The following is a 17652-nucleotide window of genomic DNA, read 5'->3' as shown; positions in this document are numbered from 1 at the left end:
GTTCACCGGCGACGAGGAGGCCGCGACGGAGGAGTTTAGGGAGGTGGTCGAAGAGGTAGCTAGGGGCACGAAAATGCTCTGGCAAGTTGGAGGAAAGCTTCCCGGGGTTGAGGGGATCGGTTTGGTAGGTCGAGGGACGCAGGAGTCATCGTGTAGCTGGAGATCAACCAGAGCTCCGAGGCGGAGGGGCCTTGGTCGATCTCGAGCACCGGGGCTCTACTCGTTTGCTGGGGTGGCTAGGGAGGTGCTAGTGGTCGTGGTGAAGCTATCTGAGGGGTGCAGGAGCGAGGGGGAGAGCTATAAATAGGCCCGTGACGCCGTGGCGCGCATGGGGGTGCAGGGAGGAGCTGGGGTCGAAACCACGGTCTCAGGACATGGTTTTGGACTGCCAGAACCATCTGCAACAGAGGGAGAGAGAGAGGAGTCGAGCATCCGTGGCCGCGCAACCTTGGCCAGTTCTGGTGCATGCGGGCATGCATCGCACGAGCTCTAGCGCGGGAGAGGAGGGTCCCTGAGGGTTGCTCGATGCAGAGGGGTTGTCTGGGAAGAGGTTGGACACCTGGGGGAGGCTGGAACTGGCCGAGAGCGTCGCCCCCACCTTGGTGGCTTCCTATAGCACGCCCAAAGCATTGTTTTGGCATGCCACGGCATGCTCGTGCGCTGTGAGGCACTTTGGACGTGTCTATAATGTCCTGGCACTGGCTGGGATTGAGGCTAGCTGTTTGGGTCTCATGGGAGCTTCGGCTAGTCAAGAGAGACAAGAAATACCGGTGCTGTCGGCCTTGAACTGAAGCTTAGATTGGTGTTTTTGGCATTTCCACTTTGAACCAGAGAGAGTCCAGTTGACTGGGGTTAGGCATTGATACTGGCCACCTAATCTATGAGTTTGGAGCAAAGGGGTTGGGTTTAGCTGTAGCTAAGAGCGATTTTTCCCATCTGCCAGAAGGTGCTCGACAGTGGTTTGAGGGGTTGCACCCCACCACTTGTGTTGCAACTTAATAGGTTTGGGTTTGGTGCTAAAACATGGGGTTTCACAAAGTCTGAGCTCCATTGCACAAGTTTAGCTTTGTAAACTTGAAAACACCAGTATTTGACGAGATTTGTCCCTTCCAAAGAGAGTGTGGGCAAACGAATTCCTACAAATCCCATTTTTGGTGTGGAACCCTCATTTGAGGTATTAGGCACTCCTGCAAAGTTTCAGCATCATAGAACAAACTTTCCTATGTAGAGTTGCTCTAACTCCAATCTGGACAAAAGGGGTTTTAGGGTTATTTGGGGTCCTAAATCACCTTGGATCAAGGTGATACTTTATGTGGTCACCAAATATGGCTTAGGGATACCACTTGAATTTTCTAGGATTTTATTGAGAATATTTCCTGTGGAAATATTTCAAAAGGTCAAAATAGGCATACATGGTTTTCAGGGTTTTACTCAAATAATTATAATAGAAATAGGGGTTTAAAAACCTATGTATGGAAAATATATGTTCTTCTAATCATCTCCAAATTTAATCATATTTTTCTAAGGCAGAGAAGTATTTTTCCATGTAGGAATACAATTCTGGCCTGAGAAATGGACTTGTAAAAAGAAAACAATTCTAAAAATAATTATTTTTGTGGTTTTGGAATACTAAAATAAGTTAAAATCAGATTACCAACTTTGGGTATAGACCAACCTTGCCATCAAGGGCAAGTAGTGCAACTCAAAGTAGGGTTTTACCATGATCAGAAACAAGAAGAAGGTTTTGAAAATAATTCAATATTGTGAAAATGGGGTTTTACCATCACATGATCATCACACAAGTCATTCAATGACAAACATGGCACTCACATTATTAGTTTTGAAAAAGTTTTAACAAGCTCAGATTTTTGCATTACAAAGAAACTGGTAGTAAAAACAGGGTGTGACAGTGCTTGGCATTTGTATTTATGTGGTGAAGATGGAGCGATGCCATGCTAATATGAGCAAATGAATGGGGAGTAAAAATTCTTTACGGATCATATATTTTGAACATTGAATGATCATGTCACTTATCTTCATGGATATTACTATGTTCATGTTTGTTAATTCATCGTTTCTCCATGATGAGACCTACATTGGATTACACATTGGTTACCATGTCACATCAAAATTTCTGTTTTTGTCATTTACCAACTCGAGAACGGGCAAGAATTAAACTTGGGATGCTGATACGTCTCCAACATATCTATATTTTTTTATTATTTCCTTCTATAAATTTATCATTCTAGGATGCTTTTTGGGCATTTATTTGTTGATTCATACTATTTTTGAGCACTAATATGTTAACCTAGAGCCAAGTATGAGTTGTTGTTGTCTACATGTTTTTGAATTTTTATATTTATAGTACCAAACGGAGTCCAAATACCACGAATTTTTCTGATGATTTTTCTAAACCAAAGGAAGACATGGAAGCATAGAGGGAACGTCGGGGTGGCATGATGGCCTCACAAGCCAATAGGGCGCTCCCAAGGGGGTGGTCGTGCTTTGTTAGCTTGTTTTCCAGCACCTCGTCTCCCAACCTCGTTCTCTGGATTATGAGTGCTCATATATTCCCAAAAACATAGGGGATCTCCAGAAACACCTTTTCAGCTTCCACAAGTCTCTGTTCCGCTGTGTGCCCATCTGGATCACTGTTCCGGTACCCTGCCGGAGGGGGGATCGATCATGGAGTGCCTATAAATCAACTTGGCTACTCCCATGGTGATGTGTTAGTATCCTACCACAAACCTAGGGCTCCATAGCTGGTATCTAGATGGATCTCTCTCTATATGTTATTCAATACAGAGTTCATCACATCTCCGCGATGATCTATTCGATGTAATCATTTTTTGCGGTGCAATTTTTGGGATCCAATGAACTATGGTTTTATTTTCAAATTGTTCAAGAGAAAGATTTGATTCTTCTCATAATTGTTATAAGATTCTCATTTGATTGATTATTCTAGCTTCATAAATCTCTTCGATTTATTGATTTCATTTCGCCAAGTAGATTGATAAATCTTTAGTGGGAGGTTTGCATTGTAGTGGATTGAATCTTGTGGTGTCCAATCTCGATGATAGAAAGGGAAATGACATGTATTTGTATTGCTAGCACTAAGGGAAAAAGCAATGGGGGTTCATTCATATTAATCAAGTTTACTTTGTCTACATCATGTCATTGTTCTCCAAGCATTACTTTGCTTTACTTAATATTCTATATGCATGGTGGATAGCGGTCGATGGGTGGAGTAATAGTAGTAGATGCGGGAAGGAGTCGGTCTACTTGCCTATCGACGTCATGCCTATATACACATGATCATTACCATAAAGTCAAGGCTTCAGGGTTTCCGGGCTCATCAGATGAAGTCGACAACCCAATAAGGACCAGACTGCCTTGGGCATCGGCGACATAATCTAGGTCACCGAAATTGATTCCTTGACCCAGGGCGAACCCAGCGATCTGGCCAAGGCGACCAGCCACCTCGACATGTGGAACAATGTTACCGAATGCGGAGAGCTGACCAGGGACGAATATATCCTTGATGTTGATGCCATCGCTGGTGACCAAGCGAGCCATTGATCCTTCTAGCGATCCTATAGTGGAACTCTCAATTAAAGCACTAATGTCGTTGTCAAAACTGGCAGATCTCACATACAGGGTCCCAAACTATGGATGTTGGATTGATGGGTAACATGAGACAAGGGAGACAATGTTTACCCAGGTTCGGGCCCTCTTGACGTAGGTAAGACCCTATGTCATGCTCTTGTTTATACTGATGACGGCGTATCGAGTATAGAGTTGATCTAGCTCCAGATCTTATGATGTGGTCTAAACCCTAGGAGTAATGATCTTAATCTGCCTTGCGGACTAAAGCCCTCTAGTTTATATATATACCAGGGGCACTAGGTTACACAATGTCCGTTACAACAAGGAGTAAACACGCCAATATTATCATATTGACTTGGAGCATACACCAAGGCTTCGGAAGAATCCGTTCTGGATACGATGTCATCTTGTAATTCGGCCTCCAATGATAATCATAGGGTGTCCCATGAGTCCGGCTTGTGAAAATAATCCAGCGGCCCGAGGACCCCTTAGTTCCGGACTCCCTTAGTCTGGGGCACGCGATGGTTACCTCCTACCAACGTCCCCGAGGGGCATGCGAGTAGTACTTTGCTTCGAGAGAGCTAATAATACCCTGCGATAAGTATGTGAGTTCTTTATGACTAATGTTTGCTAGCCTCTTTGGTACCGTGGATAGCCCATTCTCACATTGAGGATCGGTGCGAACTTCATCGGTGCATCCAAACCCCGCGACATGATATGCTCTGTTACACATCATCCACATTATATCTTACTCGAAACAGCCACCATACCTACCTATCATGGCATTTTGTAATGCCCAAGATGTGGTCATATCCTTATTTTGGCGCGAGGGCCTGATATGGATATAGACGCATCTCCTTGTTTCACAAGAATGGTTATCATTACAAGTACATGTACTGAAATGATGAGTATAAGGAGTTGGTTTAGACTCGCCACAAGGTACATCAATATCACATCAATACAGAAATATATAGTCATCATGTAGAAGAGCAGGGTCCGCTTACGGACTAAAACAAACGATAAAAGAATGACATCCATCCTGTCTATCCCAGGCTGACGGCCTGGAACCCATCCTAGGTCGATGATGAAGAAGAAGAAACTCCAAATAGAACAATCATCGCGCTCACGTCAAATTAACTCTTTGCATGTACCTGCAAGTGGTGTTGTAGTAATATGTGAGCCACGCGGACTCATCAATCTCATTTCCAAAGGTATCAAGACTAGCAAAGCTTAATGGGTGAGGTATGGATAAGTGGTGATGCTACAACAAGCGACTAAGCATTTATTTGAGGCAGCTAACTTACGAGTACAAGAATAAAAGAGGGGGATGATCTACGCACAACGAACGTGAACTACTGATGATCAAATGAATGATCCTGAACACCTACTTACGTCGGACATAACCCCACCGTGTCCTCGATCGGAGAAGGAGCTCACGAAAGAGACAATCATGGTTACGCATTCAGTTGGTAAGTTTTAATTATGTTTACTTCACGTTATCAAGAACCGGATGTTAAACATAGTTTCCACGTTGTAACATAACCGCGGGCACGACTTTCCGAAAGATTTAACCCTAAAGGGGTGCTCCAACTAGTCCATCACAATCCACCACACGCTGCGACGGAATGACCTCGATCAGGGATAACCTATGATCTCCTCGGGTTCCTATTGGAAAACCTCAGCCTCGGGATATCCCAAAGTATCCTCGGAATCCAACGCACAAGACACTCGAGAAAGGTAAAACAAGTCCAGCAAGGCCGCCCGGCGTGTCGGCGATCCCGATAGGAGCTGCGTATCTCGTTCTCAGGACACGACGGATAAGCGAAGCATACGGTGGCCTGATAGACATCTCCCGAGTTGCCCTGGGTTGGCCCCACACGGTGCCCTGTTTTGAACCAGTACCATCAGCACTGTCCCTCCCTGTATTATATTGAATTACTCCTTAAGTTCATGACGCCCTATGTTTTTCAGTATTAGTAGAATTACTATGTTGGGAAATATAGTACCAATGTTGGGCCTTGACAGACGAGATTTATCCCAAAAGGAGAATCTAGGGGGTCCCCATTACAGCCCCAAGCATGTTAGGAGCGCTCATTTATGGAACATAACACCGGTAGCCGAAACTAAGGCGACAAAAGTGGAACAAAACACCATGCTAGAAAGGCCAAGCCTTCCACCTTTTCACAAGTATATAGGTGCATTAAATTAATTAGCAATAATATGGTGCTATAACAAGGAACCAATGTTATCACATGGAAACAACTTCACCTGCAACTAGCAACGCTCTCAAAAGGTTGAGCAAGCGGTAACATAGCCAAACAAGGTTGCTGGGTAGTGGAGAGATTAGAGGTTTCATGGCAATGTTGGGATGCTAATATTTAACAGGTGGTAGGCAACGATACATAGCGAAAGAAACGAGACAACTAGCATGGCAATTATAGTAATGGTATCTAGGAAAATGATCATCTTGCCTGTAATCCCGCTTGGAAGAAGAACGCCACCGTGAAGCAGATGAACCAACGTTGTCGAACGGATCCTCACATTTCGACACGCTTGTGGAACTCTATCGAGACGAAACAAAACGGAAACAAGAATCAACACATGATATTCACCACGGCACATGCACGACACGATGCACAACACATATGTTGCATGATTAGTTTCAAATATGCAAGGCATGGCATGGCAATTCACACAATCAAACACTACACATTAAGTGAATCTTAATATGCAACGAGTTGCATATTGGCGAAACTCCACATTTAATTATTAAGTTCACTATATTTTAGTTACATGGCAATATTAAATGTTGTTAAACATGGAAAGGTGGTGAAGCACAAATAAACTACCTAACTTGGTATTTTAAATGAGGCCAGACACATCATATAGCATTTCCGAAATAGCCCCATGTGTTAACTTTAAAATCTGTCCATATTTGACCTAAACATATTTTATGTTTGTTAAACGGCAAAAAAAAGTGGTTCACGTGATTCTAATCGTCGTTCTAGTCCATTGACATATATGGCTCATCTCTAACGGAGCTACAATTAACTAACTGCGAACTAAACCATTTTTAACACGTTGTCATGCAAACCAATGCAAACAACACGACTAACAGTACTTAATATGCATGAGAGTGGGAAAATATTAATCTACATGAAATTCTACACATTTTACATATATAATTTGTCGCGATCCGACGCACAGCTTAAAAACTACGGGCGTTTGAAAATATACTTGTATTTTTGAAGAAGAATTAGATCGCAGGTTAAAAGCAAAAACTACTCGGGCCGAATCTAAGAGTTGATCGGCCAACAACACATGGGCAGAGGATTACAAAAATGGGCCTAGGGACCTAGATATCGGCAGCTCACCTCGCGGCCTCTTGGGACGGCCTGGAGCAGAGGTGGAGCAGGCCGAAGGCTCGGACGTTGGAGACTCCAGGCCATGGGCGAGCTGGGCCAGGGTGCAGCTGGTTGCTGGGCCTTGCAGGGAGGCGGATGGGCGGTAGCCCACCATGCAACGGCGGTCAATAGGCAACACTATGAGGGATCTAGATCCGCTCGATCCAAATAGGGAGGAGGCCGCGGCGACCGGCGGGAGAGCCGATGCGGGGGGTGTTGGTGGCGGCCGGCGGTGCATGGCTGCGGGGCATGACGGTGCTGGTGGCTGGGGGCCAAGGCGGCTCGCCATCGGTGGCGACTTGGGTGGCCGGCGACAGCTCGGACCTAGTGGTGGGCGGCTGGAGATGGGGTGACGGGAGGAGAGGGCCCCAGCGGGAGGAGCTCCTCGATCCTAAGCTCTCTAAGGGAGCTCGTGGCTGCGGGAGGAGCGATCCGGGCCTTGGCTGTCCCGATCTGGGTTTCGGCGGGCCTCACGGCTGGAGGGAGAAGGAGCTGAGACCGGCGGCTCTGGTGGGAGATGGCTGCATGGACTTCGAGGTAGGGTTATGGTTTTCCTAATTTGGCACGGGAGTTGTTTATATAGGGAAAGGGGCTAGGGTTAGCAGGTTTTTGGCGTTTCAAACCGTCTAATCCTGATCAGACGGCTCCAGTTGTGCCCTAGGATTGTATAGGCTACTGGGTTGTGTCGAATAGGCTAAGTGGGGAAGAGAGGGAGGTTTGCGGCCTGACACTATATTTCGAAACACCAAAAAATGTCCGACGATAAACCAACGGCGGTGCCGCTATGGTCGACCCTTCAGTTATCAAACAAACTTCGATTGCGACGAAATTTGGCAGGCGGCCTACCTATATTAAAATAAGACCACATGCCAAGTTTCAACCCAATCCGGGAATATTTTTTGGACACTTCTAAAAACAATATTTTTAACGATGATGCGGGCGCGTGCGAGTGTGGTCGGGCTCAAAGCGGTCAACGACGAACACAGCGAGAACCGACAACAACAATGGACGCAAGTTTATAAAACCAGCGGCAACGGAATGCCGATCCAATCCAGATGATGCGCATGATGCGATGATGAATGTGACATACAATCTAATCGCACGACGACAATGGAATAAGAGGGGAATCTTCTAAAGCGTCGGTCTCGGACTGTCACAACTCTCCTACACTAACAAGATATCTCGTCCCGAGATCAAAGAATGAAAAGGGGAAGAGGAAGAGAAAGGGAAATCGGTAAATCTTAGTTGCTTCTTGACAAATGAGTGAAACCAATGATCCTTGAAGGTTGCAAAGAGATGAAGAATGATATAAGGAACAAACAAGAATTAAACCAAAATTTCGGCAGCACTTCGGTAGGAAAGAGGGCAAAATTCGATAAGATGGAAAGATCTTGACAAGATTCACAACAAGCCAACTAAATTGAATAAGCAAGGAGAAAACATGATCTTGACAAAACTAGATAATGAATAATAGAGCAACATCACAACACCTCTCGAACAAAGAATAGGAACTAGATCAATGGAAATAAAAGAACGGATAAGAAAATGACAACTTCCACCAAAATTTAATTTGGCAAGCATCCTTGCAAGAATAGGTTTTCGTTTTGAAGTGTTAAAAGTAGCAAAAATTATTTTAACACGGACTTCAATCATTTAAAACAGGGTTTTAAATAAAAAGTCTTTAGGGTAATGCAAAAGTGGCATAGTTAAATAGTATATAATATTAGAAGATTTTAGAATTTGATATCATTGGATTTGATCAATTATTTAATCCTGTATAATTTTTGGAATCCAAAGGGAAAAAGAAAAAGAGAAAAGGTTCTATGCCCCTGGACCTAAATGGCTAGCCGAGCCTGGCGCAGTCAGCAAAGTTGGCCGAGGTTCAAACCTGGCAACCGGGGCCTGGTCGTCAGCAACAGAGAGGGGAGAGAGAGAGGCGATGATGACAAGCGGGGCTCGCCTGTCATCTCCAACCTTGCGATAGGGAGGACACCGAGCTCACCGGCGAGGTTTCCATCCATGGCGAGAGGATACGAGTGCAGGTGCGGGGTTAGCATCGAGCCGTTGTTCCTCTCAAGGTGAAGGGAGTCACCGGAGAAGCCCTGGGCATTGGCGATGAGGAGGCCGTGGCGGAGCGCTTGACGAGGTAGTTGCCACCTGTGACTCTTGGTTCCTTGCAGTTCTAGATCCGGGGCTCCTTGCACTTCTAGATCGAGAAAGAGCAAGGTGGAAGGAGCTCACATTGTCGAACGATGGTGGCCCTGTCTGCAGAGCTCGGGTCGATCCCTTGCACAAAGGCTAGGAGGGGTTGAGTGGGCCTCAAGACAGTCTGTTGGGAGGTAGAGAAGGTAGGTATAGGGGAGGAGACGGCTTGGTGTCGGCTTATATAGCATGCTAGTGGTCCATCGTGGATGTGGCCAGCGGAGTTGATCGCGGAGGTAAGGGAGTCGACGGGAGGAGTCCAGGGCGTGTGTGTGGTAGTCCATAGCATGTTCTACGACCAGGAGGGATGAAGAGAGAGAGCAGGGGGCTCACGTACGTGAAGCTGCGGTTAGCCAAACCGGCGGTGCTGGTTACACACGGGAGGTGAGACAAGGATGAGGAGAGAGGAGGGGGCGATAGTTTGCCATGTAACGGATACCGAGGGAGTCTCGGGAAACACAATAGGGATTCCTGAGGCTATTGTGGCTAGGGATTAGGCGGCAGCTACATTGCGGGTGAGCACTGTAGCACGCTCCAGAGCACCCTTTTGGCATGCCATGGCATGATCATGGTGTCATGGTCGTGGCCACTCGTGTCTAAGGGGTCTAGGGGAGTAAAGAAGGCTAAGGAAGGCAAAGATGTTGTGGGGGTTCCTTAGAAGAGAAGGGAAGTTGAGAGAGACAGAGAGAGAGAGAAACTTGTTGTCTAGCCAGGTAAAATTGGGGTTTTGACATAGAAAAGACTGAGCAGAGGCTGGAGTAGAGCTACTCGAGGTTCATGGTGACTAGTTGAAGCTCTCATAAAATTTTGGGGTAAAGGATAATAGTGGAAGGGGTGAAAACATGGCTTTTACCAAACTCATAGGAGGTGTTTGATGGCTGTTTGGGCTAGATAACATTGTCCCCTTACTGTGAGATTTAATAGGATCAAATGATGAGTAAAAATAAGGTTGATCACAAGATTTCAGCCTATTTGAAGAAAGATGGCAATGTAAACTTGGAAAACCCTAGAAATCAATAAAAATGTGTTTCTATAGATCTAACCATGCAAAACCATTCCTTCTAATGCACAACTTTGTGTGGATGCACTATTTGGTGATTAGGACATACCCGAAAAGTTTTGGATTGTCAGGGCAAACGACTATCTATGGGACCTGTGAGGCCCCATTACGATTCTACATGGGGATCCAGGTGCGCGAAGGGCGTCAGCCGACCGGGGGGTACGCGAGGGTTTATACAGTTTTGGGCCTCTTGGGAGCATAGAACCCTACGTCCTGTTTGTGCTTGGTTGATTAGGTGGGTTCAGGTACATGGGTGCAATGATCCGGCAAGGATGCTCGAGAGGTGCAGATATGCATGCAATTTAACGGATTGTTGATCCTCCTAAAGTTAGCCATCAACCTCCTTTTATAGGACAAGGGGTTACCATAGTGGGTATAACGGACTTTTTACCGGGTGTACAATCATACTTCAATAACGGGGACTACTTGTCAGGATAGGTAGTGGGAAATACCTAGCTCTAATGGACTGGGACTGGCGCATTGAATGCACCATGAGGTGGTGTGCTGGCTACTTCCCCTGGCAAGGATTGCCTCTCCTTCTATCGTCCGCCCAACTACCTCCTCTTCTTCTGCCATGCCGCGGGACGAGTGTCATCAAAGGTGTGATGCGCCCGCTGCTGCAATGACATTCCCCTGCCATCTCCGCCTGTAAGCTTGCCCACTGGAAACCTCAGCCGATGAAAACAATCAGCCCCCTGGTGAGGTGGAGCGGTGGCTTGGCCGGCTGGGATCTTGCTAACGCCACGAGCGGATAGCTGCACAGACTCGTGGGAGTCTTGCCACCCCGCCTTGGTCTTGGTCTTGTCTTGCCTTGGGGCTTTGTGTGAGCCCGCCAAGGAGTTGTCGGCCCGGGGCCACGGTTGCCCGTTCCTTAGTCTGGGGTACTAAGGACCCCATTTCTCAGTATACCAAAAGTAGCCCCCGGGCCTCGGCCATACACATGTGCGTGTAGCATTGTTGGGCTAGGCCCAAAACAGTGCATGGGAATGTGTGGCCGCGCTTCCCTGCAGTTATGATCACTATGAACTTTTCCCACGATACGTATTTACCGTGGGCCGTGGGAGTGGTGGAGCGAGGCGGTTGCCCTGAGGGGTCGTGTCTTGGAGGCCACGTTGCATAAAGCTAGGGGAGGTGACCCTTGCATTTTCTGCCTCTAAATATCTAGTGGTTTTCACGAAGGCACTGTCCCCGCCCCTTTGTCGCGTTTCCAATGCTTTTTCTCTTTCCTCAATCCCTCACAGCATAGATCCCCTGAGCCCTTCTTTCTCCCGCTCATGCCGCCGCTCGTTTACAGGCCCGCCATGGCATAGAAGTGCTCAGCCTCATCCACCACGACCGGCGTGACGAAGAAGTCCAAGAAGGCGACTGAAACAGAGGTCAAGGAGGACCTGGCGAGGACGAGGAGGAAATCTACCGTCTTCTGCCCCTGTTCTGTGCCGGAGAACGAGCTCGTTGCGAGGTACGCTCTAATGTGGGGGAGGGAGACGAAGGCACATCCGGCTCCGGTGGTGCTACCAGGGGATGTCCGGGCCAGCCCCGAGAAGTAGCCGTTCTTCGCGACGTACTTCTACTACGGGTTAGTTCCCATTTCGTGCTTTCTTCATAGGTCGGATGCTCACATACGGGTTCCGTCTCCTTCCCTTCAAGCTGAACGCAGTGACCATCATGTCTATTTTTTCACATTTGTGCGAAAACTTCATTGGGACAGTCCCCAACGTCTCCCTCTTCCTTCACTTCTTATTTCCCCGCATAGAGGGCGAGGATGCCATCTCCGATAGTATCACGTGGATTCCCTGCATCTGCTGCAACAAAATGTATCCCGAGGCCTTCTACACAAAAAGTGGGAGAAATGGGGAGGTCATTGGTGCTATATTGTTGACAAGGAGCACCAGCCCTTTTGTGTGGTCCGGACATCCAAGCCCGTTCACGAAGACGCATGGAGCATTGTCACTAAGGATGACGCAAAGCAGGAGATAGTGATCACCCGCCTGCTTTGGTTCAAAGCCACGGGGCTCACCATAGACATGGTGGGCTCTGATTTCCTTGCCAGGCGCATCGCCGCCCTGCAGGAATAGAAGCGCTTCTCCTCGTAGTACACTGGGCCCACTGACATTATGTTGATCCATTCCGGACTAGCGGGCGACTTTACCTCCATGGAGCTCACATTTTTCCGCCACCAGCTCTTCCGCCAGGAAGGGAAGTTCACACTCCGCCATCTGTTGCCCCACTCTGCAATAACTCTCACTAGGATCTGATAGTGGCAAGGATGCCGTCATTCAACGCACTTGGGGTGGACCCCTCGTGGGAGGCATCGACAAAGAAGGAGGTGCAGGAGTGGTTCGAGACCCTGGTCGAGGTGTGTGTTATCGACGAATGGCAGATGATCCGCGCCACCACCCTAGCGGAGGTCGAGTTCATCAGGCGGTGGGTCAGGGAGGAGGGCCTAGATATCGGCGGTAGCAGCTCGGGGGTCGCCGTGCCTCACAAGGATGAATACGAGGGTAACGACGAGCCGCTAGCCGAGGAGTAGCCGGAGGAGCCCACCTTCACTGAGGGCTCTGTTTGTCTCCCTCTCTCCCTCCCTCTCCATCTCCCTCTCTCTCCCTCCCTCTCTTCATCTGTCCCTCCCTCTCTCCTTCTCTCCCTCCCTCCCTCTCCCTCTCTCCCTCCCTCTATCCCTCCCTCTCACTCTCTCTCTCCATCCGCTTGATTCGATCTTCAGTTTAGACCTTCATCAGTCAGGAAAAAGAAGAAGGATCCACTTATTGTACTCGGAGAGACTGAACCAGGCAACAACAAATAAAGAAAAACTGGGGACACATGCACCAAAGTTAGCGTGGAATTGGGGTTAAGGACCCAAGGGAGCTAGTTTGCCACTTTTCCCCCCGGAAGTCGAGGATGAGGAGGACGAGGAAGACCATGTCGCGAGTATTGCCCTGCCATGGCGGATGCAGCAAACCTATACCCGTCAGGCGGAAAGTTCTCCCACTTCAGCAGGGGGTGTGACGGTGCCTACCCCGCCACCAGCTCCCGTCCCATAGCAAGGTGACAGGTGGGACCTATCCACCTTCATCTCATGGGAGGAGGATGACGAGTAAGCAACGATTTTTCATAGTCTTGTCATAATTCTTGTCTGCGTCTTGTTGTTCCATGTTTCGTGCTTTGATTGTAGGGTCGAGGAGACCTTGGCGCGTAGGGTGTCGAGAATGGCTGGCCGAGCGTGCTGTACATGAGGCCCAGCAAGTGTCCTGCGTTAGCAGGTTGCTTTACCTGAGGAGATCGTGGATCTCGACTCCCCGCCCAGTCCCTGGCAAGAAGCCCCTCCCCTGCACGTGATGAATGGTGCAGGTGATGCCTCCTCCTCCACCCCCTTTCAGATGAGACCAAACACCCCGAGGTGGCTCGTGAGGGTTCAAACCATGCAAGGAGACCTCCGGCGGAGGAACTCACCATCGAGACTGCACCCATCGAGGACGTGTAAGTCAGGAAGACCTCCGACGAGAAGGTGACAACTGAGGATGTCATTGAAGGAGATGAGGCATCCCCTCGGTGGGAGCCCACTAGTAAGTTCCCCTACCGTCAGAATGCTCGTTTCATCACCACGCCATTATGTTCTTCCTTCTATTTTGTGTCTTTTTTAACTTATTCTCACTCCAATATTTCTTGTCTTTGCCTGAAGCTCCAGTAGCGCTAGAGGATCTTGGCATCAAAGTCAACGTCGAGGGGATCACCAAGGAGGCGGTCGAGGAAGCCAGTCGCATCGCGGTGGAGGAGGAGGACGCGCATCGCGCCTTTCAGTGTCATGTTTTTGTCACGGTAGATGTCCTCATGAAAGGACTTAGTTATGAGGCCATCGCAACTATGTGGCGCCTCAAAGGGGTTGATCGGGAACATGAGACGAGTTTACCCAGGTTCGAACCCTCCGATGGAGGTAAAAGCCTACATCCTGCTTTGTGTGTACTGATGATGAAGTCGATTACAAGGGTGCGAATTCGCTTGACCTAGCTCTTGATAGATTGTAACTTAACCCTATCGACCTACGGAGCTTGCCTTTATATACAGTTCAAGCCCCATGGTTTTACAAGAGACCAGATCCTACTATGATTCGTAACCCGGAACATCTCTAACTCGCCTTGCCTTTCAAGCAGGGATATCTTCTACCAACCTTCTACCTCATGGACCTTGTCGCACCATCTTCGTAATAGAGAGCCAACAAGCGGCTTACTGGAACTTGTCGCCTTGCACCTTTGGTCTTGTATGCCTAGGCCCATCTTGAGTACAATCGTAAGCCGCCATAATCATGACCCGGCCCCATTGGGCGAGTTATACGGCGGGGCAATATCCCCAACATTAGGCCCCAGATTGACTCTAATTTATTCATGTCAATATCCTTTCCCTTAATCTTGGCGGCTTGTATATATTTCATGTCCTTATCTCCCGTGAGGTAGAAATGCTGGCTTTACGAAACTTCAAAGATCTTTGTTACTCCTTGCTCTGATCATCAGTGACGTCACCCGCCCTAGAATTTTAGGGATTCGATGATATCATCGTAACAACTCTTTTGTACTTATCCATCTTGCTCGAAAATCGAGGCGCCCCTGACTCCGGAATTTACTGTGCCTCCTTGATTCCCGCGTGTGTCGTTTACACTTTGGCTCCTGGCCTTTAAATAATCGTGAGGGACCTTTTTATTTTTTACCTTGCTCCCCCACTTCTTCTTCTTGCTCGATCCCAAGCTTTTCACCGCACCGCCGCCACCGTTCTTCCATCGCTGGCCGGCCACATCTAATATCACAACGTTGCGCAGCTTCATCTCAGCACAACGGATTTTCTCCACCACCATCTGCATCATTAGGTAAGTCCCTTTCTTCTTCTTAGATCTGCCTGTTAGTTCATCATAGTTCATGGTGTTCGTCGGAGTTCTTCACGTGTTCATCACCACTACCGACCTATTTGATTCTGCGATGAACCTCTTCCAATGATAGACAACGCTAGATATAGTGACCCTATTTCATGTATAATGTTCCATGCATGCCTTGTGAAATCGGCAAGTAAAATCACTATTACTTACATACCTTGTTGTTTTAGGGTTCATGAATATTTCCCTTTCTGAATCATTTGTAGATTTTTAATTTTAGACACTTCGGTAGAAACATTTTTTTCCCACATTTAGTAGAAAACTAGAAATGCTTGTCCATTTGTAAGCCGCCTCTTACTTTATGCCGGCTTCTTTGATATGGTTGTAACCCGCCCGCTTCTATAAGTCATTCTCCTTCAGGTGGCGACTCATGTTAAGGAGGCTTGAATATTGTAGATTGTCCTATCACTACAAACTAGAATCACCCAAACTAGTTCCATCTTGAGCACCTCGATTGTCAAATAATCTTTGTATCTTCTGAATAACTCACGAAGTATATTTCTGCAGCTCCTTTCCCCTGAATCCGCCATCATGTCAAAACCTGTTTCATGCAACTGAGAGCCTTCTCAAATCTCTGATACATGCTCTAGCACTATGTGACTTTAGGGGGATTGTCATCAAAAGAGGAGATTGGTTGGCGAGCCTCCATTTGGGAGGAGCGTCCACAACCGGGTGAAGGAAAAGTAGTGGTTTTCATAGATCATCTTGAACGATGCTTTTCTCCTCCCCGGTCAAAATTCTTTCGAGATGGTCTGCACTTTTACAATCTCCACCCTTAAGACGTGGGCCCTAATTCCATAAGCAAATTGTGCCAATTCCAAGTTTTTGTGAAGTATACATGGGAATGGAGCCCACTGTCCTTTTATTCAGGAAATTGTATTATCTCAATCGCCAAATAGAATTTGGTGATGGACCATGTATGGAGCTTGGCGGGGTAACAATCCAGAGGCAAAGAGACCGTGGTTTTCCGACTGCCATCTTGCCTAGTCATCCTAAAGGTTGCGGAAAACATGTTTTACGGCAAGGACACTGCTCCTGTTAATGAGAAACCCCTGCCGGGTTTTAGAGCGGAGCGCCTTCCGATGGATTTTGAACTGCCCAAATCAATAACTCCACAAGAGCATGCCACCCTTGCCTTTGTATGGCCCAAACTCAGAGCCTCGACAGCCAATGGTTTAACCAGGGTTGATCTGACCCGGTGTTAGGTAGATTGGCGGATCATGCCTGTGAGTCATCGTGGCGCTTTAATGAGCGAGTATGATGGCGAATTGAACAATGCACAATGCTTAAACAACGTCATGCTCGACACAGTAGAACTCAAAAAAGTTGTAAAGATGTCATTGGGTGAAACCAGAGAAGCTTGCTATAAAATTGGACTCAAGCCGTTTATACTCAGAACCCGGCTCCTGAGATAATAATCTTTGACATTTCCTGCCTTGTTTATGAGTTCCTTTGCTGCTTCAACAATTTATTTTCCTTGTCAATATTTTTGCTGAAGAACTCGCCCTTTTGAAAACGAAGGCAGCAAAATGTTACCGCCAAGAAAACCAAAGCTGCCTTAGAGAAGAAGAAAAACAAGGCAACTATTGAAGAGTCATCGGTTATGGGCAAATCAGAAGCCATTGATGACCAATCTGAGGTAAACTTTTACCTTCACCCTCTTTTTAACTTATACTTGCTAATCACCTCTTCAGTCTCATGATGATGATGCTGATAGCCAGGACGAAGATGCTGAAGTTATTTCAATCTCTTCCGACTTAGATCTCTTGTTTCCAAGGCCACCAAGTCGGTTTGTTAGGAAAATTCCTTTGTCTCACACCGAAGCTTATTTGGCTCAAGATTTCCTTTTGAAGAATACTTTATTTGCCCCAAGGCGCCAGACCCGAAGCTCTTACGGTGATCTTGCGATGGGTTTACCTGAAAAATCCTCCACTCGTAAACGACGGAAAGAGGTACCTAATAGCCCATCCCTTTCTTTTAAAGCTAGCCTTATCCAATGGCCTCGTAAACCTTTTGATTCATTTTATCAGGAATCACCATGTTCATCGGGCGACTCATTTGTGTCAAAGCTGCCACCTCTTGTTTTCCTTCCGGGGTAACTGTTGGTTTTGCGTCTACTACTTGCTTTAGTACTTTTAATACTTTATATATGTCTTAAAATTTACTCTTCAGGGATAAAGCTAAAGCCAAGAATAGGCAAGTTGGCGGGTCATCAAATAATCCTGGTGCGCCTGAGCAAGAGTGGAATTTGCTATTGAAGAGACTCATGTTGAACCGGTTGACACGTGTGTTGAGCTTCTAGAAACTCATCAAGTTGATGTTGATGATTCTACTAACATTCATGCTGAGCCACCGAGTGCTAATGACACGGCCATGGAAACAAGTCTGAAGGCCAATCCTAACCCTCCTAATCCTCCGAAAACAACCAAAGACGCCCCGTCTGACGAGGAGAGGGTTGTCAT

This window comes from Hordeum vulgare, chromosome 2H (assembly GCF_904849725.1).
Source record: "Hordeum vulgare subsp. vulgare chromosome 2H, MorexV3_pseudomolecules_assembly, whole genome shotgun sequence".
Classification (NCBI taxonomy): Eukaryota; Viridiplantae; Streptophyta; class Magnoliopsida; order Poales; family Poaceae; genus Hordeum; species Hordeum vulgare.
Note: the sequence above shows the minus strand (reverse complement) of the source record.